Consider the following 9,755-nt stretch of genomic DNA (forward strand, 5'->3'; position numbering starts at 1 on the left):
CAGGTGATGCCATCCAGCCATCTCATCCTCTGTCGTCCCCTTCTCCTCCTGCCCCCAATCCCTCCCAGAATCAGAGTCTTTTCCAATGAGTCAACTCTTTGCATAAGGTGGCCAAAGTACTGGAGTTTCAGCTTTAGCATCATTCCTTCCAAAGAAATCCCAGGGCTGATCTCCTTCAGAATGGACTGGTTGGATCTCCTTGCAGTCCAAGGGACTCTCAAGAGTCTTCTCCAACACCACAGTTCAAAAGCATCAATTGTCTGGTGTTCAGCTTTATTTATAGTCCAACTGTCACATCTGTAATTAGGTTTAGGTTTCCAGATAAGATCATCCTGGGCTTAGGGTGGGCCTTAAAATCAATGACATGTGTCCTTAAAGGTGAAAAGCAGAGGGATATTTGAGAGAGAGACCCAGAAGAGAAAGTGACATGATGATGGAGGCAGACATTGGAGTGGTGTATCTACAAGCCAAGGATTGTCAAGGATTATAGCAGCCCCCAGAAGTGAGGAGAGATCTATCCAAATTCTCCCTCAGGACCTCCAGAAACACTCAAGTGTATTGATACCTTGATTTCAGAATTCTGTCCTACAGAACTATGAAAGAATTTCTGTCATTTCCAGTCATCCAGTTTGTGGGAATTTGTTACTGGAGCTGTAGGAAATTCATACAGATGATAAACCAGGAAACGGGGCACTACTGTAACCAGCACCTGAAAATGTGGAAGTGGCTTTGGAATTAAGTATGGAGAATAGGCTTGGAAGAATTTTATTTTAATGCACTTTTTATTTTGAAAAAGTTCAACAGAAGATAGATTTCAAACTTAGGTTGTGTTTAGATGGTCTGTACAAACTTCAAGGTGAAGACAGCATCATTTTCTATGACAGTCTGGATTTGCTGCAGGCATTCTTCTGTCTAAATGGAGCATTTTGCAGTGCAGCTTGGGGTGCAATCATTAGCTATTTTATGAGAAAATTGATTTTTGTGAATAACACAGTCCAGCTCAGCATCCATGAATTTAGAGAATATAACCTGGTGATCTATTGAATGCTTATCAAGCGAGGCAGAAAATTCTAATCTTGGTAAGCCACTGGATCTATGGCCCTTCGGTGCCCAAGAAGCACTCCCTTCAAACATGATACAACTTTCAAAATACCATTCTTCAAACTTATGAGGTCTCCTATGCTAAAAAATACACTTAAATTATGATCTTACATCATCATTTTATACTAGAAAGGGACCTGGATTTTGCCTTAGAACTGCCTAGGATTTTTGGCTAGGTTCCTCAAAGACTTGGAAGAATTTTGAGGTGTGTGATAATAAGAGCTTAAATTACTTTGAAGAGACTTTTGGTAGAGATAGAGACAAAAAAGGAGATTCCTGGGAAAGCTCAGAAAGAAGTGAAGAGGATGGTGTGACTCACAGGTCCAATCTACCATCTGAGCAGAAGGCAGGAGTAGTCATAGTTATGCAAAAAGGATTGGTAAGGTTCTCTGTTGTCTCATGGTGGGGACCCCATGACAGACACAAAATCAAAGCAGACAGAGACAGGATAAAATAAGTGCTGACATTAGGGGCTATTATTCAACCCACCACATTGCATATTTTCCCTTCTCTAATTATCTTTTCTGGATCCCCTATTAAAAGGGGATGTTCTTTTCTGGATAGATCTTCCCTATCTCCTAACTTCCTCATATTTTTCATCACTTATTCTTTGTCAGTGGGTTAATGGTTAATTCTTTAATTTCATCCTCTAGTTTAATTCAGTCAGTTCTGTTACTAATTAATTCTATGATTCATCCCATCTATTGATGAGATGAGATGGGATTTCCTTTCAACATCAATAATCATGCTTTTAACTTTCACATACTTTTTTTGTTTTTCACAGCAGCCTTTCTTTTTTGTGGTTGATATCATTGATATTATTTTTCATTTTATGGAATATAGTATCATAGTTCTACAATTATATTTAACCTTTAATTCTATTTCCCAATATTGGCAGTTTTATTGAGGATGTACAGTAATAGAGAAAAAGAAGGATAGCATGTAGCTTTTCCTTTGTGGTGCATCTTTTGACTTCTGGCTTCAAAGATTTCCTAGCTATTGGGGTGACCATAACTTACTTTGGATATTGCACTTTTCAAGCCTAAAAGCCCTCTGTGAAATTATTCCTCCTTGCTTCTAAGAACCAGACTCTCAAATTGTCTCTCGTGGCATAATGCTGAAGTCCACTGTTATAACAGCTGGAGACAGTCACTACCATCTCACTGTTCTTTATTTTTTATATATAATTTTATTTCTTTATTTAATATTTGCTCTGAGTCTTCATTGCTTTGCACAGGCTTTCTCTTTCTCTTGTGGGTGCTACTCTTCGTTGCGGTACTGAGTCTCCTCGTTGCGCTGGCTTTTCCTGTTGCGGAGCACAGGCTCTAGGGTGAGAGGGTTCAGTAGCGGGAGCACACAGGGCTCAGTAGTTGTGGCCCATGCACTTAGTTGCTCTTCGGAATGTGGAATATTCCTGGACCAGGGCTAGAACCCATGTCCTCTGCATTGGCAGGTGGATTCCTATCCACTGTCACACCAGAGAAGTTCTCCACTGCTCTTTATTGTGTGTGTGTTAGTTGCTCAGTTGTGTCAGACTCTTTGCAACCCCATGGACTGTAGCTCGCCAGGTTCCTCTGTCCTTGGAATTCTCCAGGCAAGAATACTGAAGTGGATGCCATTCCCTTCTCCAGGAGATCTTCCCAACCCAGGGATCGAACCTGGGTCTCCTGCACTGCAGGCAGATTCTTTACTGTCTGAGCCACAAGGGAAGCCTTTTAATGTATTAATTTAATTCAATATATTGCTCATAGACCCTTCTATTTCTCAGTATTGGATAATCATTTGAGAATTAATCTAGAAATTTGCTACACAACTTCCTTTTGGAGGATTATTTTATCTTTATGAACTTTAATTCTTTAGTTCCATTAGGATTTGTTGGCAGCTGGTTTCCATATACTTTGTATCAACTGGAAATTGTTTACTTTTCTTGTCTTTTTATGGCTTCCCTCAAGGCTAAGTATTTATTTATTTATTTTTATTGCCCTTTCTACTTCTCTTTGATCTTTCTAAAAACTATTATAAGATGTATGACTATTTTCTTATCAAAGTGTCTTCTTCACTTCACTTTTTATAACACTTTAGTACAGAGACTTTCCCACCAACTCTTGGTCTTCTCAAACTTCTTCCCTATCATCCCAGTGATAAAACTCATTTTAGCTTCTGTGTGCCAATGTGAAGTGTGGAGGCCTTATCATAGACTAGTATCTAAGGTAAACACTTGCTTACCGTAATATGGTCCTCCACATTCCCTATGTACTTCTGCCAGACTTATTCCTAAAATGGTACTTTTGTTACTTTAAACCCATGATCAAATTTTTCGTTTTTTTCATTATTTACCAAAAAAATCTGCCATTTATTTTCATATTTAGCCACCAAAATCTGGCCCACTGCTCTCACTATAAGCCCTCCACTTGGGACTTCCCTGGTGGTCCAGTAGTTGAGAATCTTCCCTGCAATGCACGGATGTGGGTTTGATCCCTGGTCAGGAAGCCAAGATCCCACATGCTGAGCGCCAGCTAAGCCCATGTGCAGGGACAAAAAATCCCACAGGTCCCACGTGCTGCAGCTAAGACTTGATGCAGCCCAATAAACAAATGAATGTAAAAAATAAACTCTCCACCCTATTCTTACTAGTCTATTCATAGACCCAGAAAATATATGCTAATCTCTGCCATAATTCCTCTGTACCATCACCTAACTCCAATAGCCTCTCTGTTATTCTCCACTTGACTAAATCTTACTTTCCATTTTTTTTACTAACATCTCAATATCTGATCTCCTTCTGTCTCCCATAAACTCTTACTATTTTCATTATTCTCTACAGTGTTGCCTTCTCTTGTGAGATTAATTTGAGTAGTCATTAAGAGTTGAGAATATTTCATATATTTTTTGTACCTTCAAGATGCTTCATATAATGTTTAATACTAAGCAATCAGGTATTGTGGTTTGGTTGATTTTTTTTTAAGATACAAACAGTACGTGCTACTGCTACTGCTAAGTCACTTCAGCCGTGTCCGACTCTGTGTGACCCCAGAGACAGCAGCCCACCAGGCTGCCCCGTCCCTGGGATTCTCCAGGCAAGAACACTGGAGTGGGTTGCCATTTCCTTCTCCAATGCATGAAAGTGAAAAGTGAAAGTGAAGACGCTCAGTTGTGTCCGACTCTTAGCGACCCCATGGACTGCAGCCTACCAGGCTCCTCCATCCATGGGATTTTCCAGGCAAGAGTACTGGAGTGGGGTGCCATTGTCTTCTCCAAAACAGTACCTGCCGCTGCTGCTGCATCACTTTAGTCGTGTCCGACTTTGTGCGACCCCAGAGACGGCAGCCCACCAGGCTTCCCATCCCTGGGATTCTCCAGGCAAGAACACTGGAGTGGGTTGCCATTTCCTTCTCCAATGCATGAAAGTGAAAAGTGACAGTGAAGTCACTCAGTCCTGTCCGACTCTAGTGACCCCATGGACTGCAGCCTACCAGGCTCCTCCGTCCATGGTAATGATGGGTAAACCTACAAATATATAAGTAAGTGTCTTAAATGACAACCTAAAGATTTTTATTTATTTAAAAAGCAATAGAGAACTATGGTGGCTTTTTAGGTATGTTTTCAGTATATGATTGTTGTACTGAAAATAGTACATTAGGAGGAGAATGTCCTTGCATTGTGCAAAGTGGACTGGACGAGAAAGCCTATGCAACTGGGAGAACAAATGTGTCCAGGTGGGTTCCATTTTTAAAAATTAGGCCAACATAATATTTTTTGATTTGCAGTAACAAAGAAGCCCTCGCTTTCTTAATCCCTAATGCACACATGAGTTGTTTACTGGATTCAGTCTGAGTATAAATTTCTAAATGTAATACTGACAGTATCTCTTATCAGATGACATGATTAATGATGTTTTCTTCAGAGTGGCTTCAGTTAGTGTTTATTAAGATGCTTCCCAATTCCTAATGCTATTTCAAAGATACAGTCAGATGATTATACTTATGAGCACCCTGAAGAATCAGAAAAGATAAGGCAGTGATTGAATGGTTTTAAATAATACATTTTACCCAGATTTAATTATTATGCAACTAGTGACTCTCTTCTCTGTTTTCTTACTTGTCATTGTTTCCTTGTTCTCTAGGAAAGCCATTATTTTCTTTACCCTGATTTCAATGCAGATGATATGCAATGACTGGTATAACTCATTGCTTAGAGAAGGAAAGAGCCAGGAGCCTCCCTTTTACAAAATGAAAATGTTTGGTTGTCAGATAGGCAATGAATCTGCTTCACACATTTAAAATCGTGCTTTTCTTCCTCCTCTTTGCTTACCATTTCGGTTTTTCACTTAACAGCCCTACCACTTGAAAGAGAATTAAGGACACCAGCCCTGTGAGGGTCTCCAGGAATGATATACCATGCAAGGGAACAGCAAAGGCAAAGACTTTGAGGTGAGAACACGTACATGTTAGAACAGAAAGCAGACCAGTCTGGCTGGAGTAGAATGAACAAGAGGAAAACCTCTGCTGAATGAGGTTAAAAGTTAGTAAGTTGAACAAAGCAAGCTGGATAAAGGAAGCTATCACATGATCTGAATTTCTCTAATCACTAGTCACCATCAAATTGATTTATGGTTTGCCCCTGGCCTATAAATGCTCAAGTCTGTACTGGGAAGATTATGTCTTAAGCTATTACGGCTTAATAAGTTAATGTTTGCCTTCACAGGGACTTTCTGAATGCAAAAGCAATTCAAATATTCCCAAACTTGCCAGATCATAAAATTCCTGACTTCCCACTCTTAACCTCCTGAATCTCCAGAGAGGAGGCTTGGCAAACAGTATTTTTAAACAATTAATCCAGATGATTCTTATAATCAGGCAAACTTAGGAAACACAACTCCCCAAAGTGAGATAAATATAACTTTGAATGTCAAAGGCAATTTTGAGCAGTAGTATCCCAAATTACATACTGCTTTACTAATATCTGTGGCAGTTCTAGCCAACTCAAGGTACATGAGTTGCCATTTTCCTCTCCCATGACCATGGTCCTCATCTCTGATGAATCCCAAGGTACTTCCTTGACTCTAGAGATAACTTCAGATTTCCTCTCCACGCAGGAATTCAAAGCCACTACCAAGGGATAAGATCTGACATAGGAAATGAAACTTACATGACATCCCTCTTTTAGGGTTATCTCTAGACCAAGCAGATGTCTCAGGTGATTTTTATTTTGAGCAAAATTGAATTAATACATAAAAAATGTATTTGTGTTTGGGGATTGATCTGTAAGGATAATTTTGGTTTTTGGACTCAGAAATATATTGATACAGACTTTACTGCTTCAGAATCTGAAAAAAAATGGATTTTGAAATTTCTTTTATAAAAGTTTATATATATAGACATATTTCTGGAGCAAGGGGCAATGAAAATAAAAATTAGCTCTAGAATTAGATAAACCTTAATTTCCATTCTTGTGTATACTGCTTACCAACTATATTACCACTCAGTTAATACATGTCTTTGAATCTCTGATTCCTCATCTCCATAATGGAGACAAAATTTCTTACACAATCGCTGTGATTCAAGATGAACATGTGTGAAACAGCTAGAACAGTTTTGGTCACATGGTGTGTACATGAAATAAAGCCTAGATTTCCTCCTTCCCTTTGCTTGAAACAGAAATCTCCTTCTATTAATAGACTTGCTTAGGAGACTGTTTCCTGTGTTCCTCTATTTGGTAACAGAATTTGGATAGTATAATGTGGAAATCTTAAGAAATACTCTAAAATGTTATTTATTCAAAGTTTGATAACTTACACATATTCAAACAAGCAAAATCCTCAGTTAACCTTTTTAGTGTATAGGTATATGCCCTAGACTTGTAAGAAAACCATGGAATCATACTCCCTTAGAATTAAATAGTACCCTCAACATCATTAGTAGAATATACTGAATTCCTACAAGCAAATGATAAAAAAGATAAGCTCAAATTGGGGCCTCATTTACAAAAATATGGGTCCTGGAGTTAATAAATTGTCCAAAACTATGCTTTCTGCTTCATCAGGAAAGAATAATGGCTGAGTTCTATGCAATCTCCAATTTTTAAAGTAATATTACATTGTATGTGCTCTACTACCATGAAGAATCAGAAAAGTTCAATGAATCTAGGAAAAATAAATATAAGAATAAATATAAAAATAAATATAAATATTAAAAATATAAGAAGAATATAAAAAATAAATGTAAGAAGTCCAGAAAAATTTTCCTAAATGAATCAGAAGAATACAATCTCTGGAGATAATAGTAATTCAACATTTTACTGAAGTTGAATGCAAATACCTCTCAAATTTTTCCAACTTCTCTGCTTCCTCTGCCCCTCAAGCATGTATACTTCTTCAAAATATGGATCATTTGGTTCAAATTTCAGAAAGTTAAATGATTGGCTCTTACTACCTGCCTTTCCTATTTGTTTTGTATATTTCGTTAGTCCTGGCTAATGAATTTCTCTGATTATTAGAAATTCAGTGAATTTCCTAGGAAGTTTGAAAGGATTCTGTAAGAAACAACCATTGTATCCCTTATAGTGTTTAAGACAGTAATAGTAAGCATGAAATAAACTGGAAAAAAAAATGTTCATTTGGTATAAAAAGTGCCCTTTGGCAAATCTGTTTCCACTGAAAACACACTGGTCACTCAGTTGTGATCCAGTTGTGCACGATCCAGTGATTCAGTCATGTGATCTTTTCCTCTGTCGAAGCCATCTGAGTGTCAGAGAGAACACAAGGTGGCTGTGCCTCAGAAAAGAAGAAACAGTTGTCATAACTGTGGAAACCTCTCCGGAAAGGAATGGATATAAAGATTCTTCTTCTATGAATCAGTGAAGAGTTTAATCCAAAAAGACATGGTACAAGAGCCATGCCTGGAGACGCTGACCTGGATTATAAACAGTGGGATGCTGGTAAAGGTTTAACAACCAGCTTTCTGGAAAACTTAGGTCCTAACTGGCACTGTTTGCATATTTTCATGAAATAAGTACTCCTGCCAAATTCAAGCTACCAACATGTCCTCACTGAACTTGAAATTGGGAAGCATGTGCACAACAGGTCCAGTGGGCAGGAAGGGGCCAGTCCAGGACATTCTTACATACGAGTTTAGGACGGTTACTGTGAGAGCTTTCCGAAATCAACATGAGGCTTGTAAATTCTCTCATATTATTCAGTCTCCTGAGGTGGCAGGGAGTGAACCCCTTATTGAAAAGGGCCTAATTGCTTTTATTAAAATAAGACCAGTGAAAGAATGTTCTGAAAAGACTAAGTCCTAATCTTCAAGTTATCTTTGGAGGCAGATAACCCAATGTTGCAGAATATATAGAAGTGCTTCCCATCCATTTTTCTGTTCTTAAAATAATCTGTCCTATAACAAATAATATTATTTCATATAGCAATCTTGAGCAGACTTTGGAAGTTTCCTGTGAGTTCACTTGGTCCTAACTATTGTCTTAAGTGAAGGCTTAAAAAAAAATCAATGGCTTGGTCCCTGCTTCAGTATTATAAAATGTCTTTTTCTTTTGATAGAGGCCCTAGAAGATTCTTATGAGAAAAATTTGGGTTTTTGTTTTTGTTTTTTTCCTCAATAGCAATCTGTGTTAATCAGTTTAGGCTGTTATAACAACATACTATAGACTGGGTGCTTAAACAAATGTTTTTCACAGTCCTGGAGGCTAAAGAGTCTAAGATCAAAGTGCTGGCCAGCATGATGTCTGATGAGCGCATCCTTCTTAGCTTGCAGCCTTCTTACCGCATCCTCACAACATGGAGAGAGAGTTTGTATCTCCCCCTCTTTTTATCAGGTTGTTAATCCCATCATGCAGGTCCCACCCTCACATCCTAATCTCAGCCTAATTACCTCCCAAAGGCCCCACCTTCCACCACCACTGGGGATTAGGGCTTGGGATTAGTACTTCAACATATGAGTTTGGGGGAGATGCAAACATTCGGTCTACAGTAGTTACTTTCATTTAACAATGGAAACAGAGGATGAAGGGCTGTGGCCAGAGCCGAGGGCAGGAGGAAGCGGAGGACAGGTAAACTAGAGCAGAAAGCCTGATGCAGAGTTCAGCTTAACTAAAACAAGCGAACAAAAATGTTTTCTTCCACTTGGACCAACTGTGACTATAGGTTGGACTATAGGTAGGCCCCATAGTAGTTGTAGAAAAGTATAGGAAAGAAGGGCTTCCTTGGTAGCTCAGCTGGTAAAGAATGCACCTGCAATGCAGGAGATCTGGGTTCAATCTCTGGGTTGAGAAGATCCCCTGGAGAAGGGCATGGCAACCCACTCCAGTATTCTTGCTGGAGAATCCGCATGGACAGAGGAGCCTGGCAAGCTATAGTCCATGGGGTCACAAAGAGTCAGACACAACTGAGCAACTAAGCACTACACAGGTAAGAAACCGTTTGGAATTAGTTGACCGAAAAGTAAGCAACCTTATCTAGCTAAAAGGTTACAAAAATAAATTGGTATTAGAGTGATCTGTACAAAATAAGTTTGGACAACTTTGATTTATTTAAATGAATAAAAACAAAATGTTAATTTATGGACATAATTCGGGAGGCTAATTAGTCATGCAGTACAGCATTGCCCTTCGACAGTTTATTTCCATCAGCAGAATTAATCACA

The sequence above is a fragment of the Bison bison genome, unplaced genomic scaffold, assembly GCF_000754665.1.
Source record: "Bison bison bison isolate TAMUID 2011002044 unplaced genomic scaffold, Bison_UMD1.0 scf7180017864044, whole genome shotgun sequence".
Lineage (NCBI taxonomy): Eukaryota > Metazoa > Chordata > Mammalia > Artiodactyla > Bovidae > Bison > Bison bison.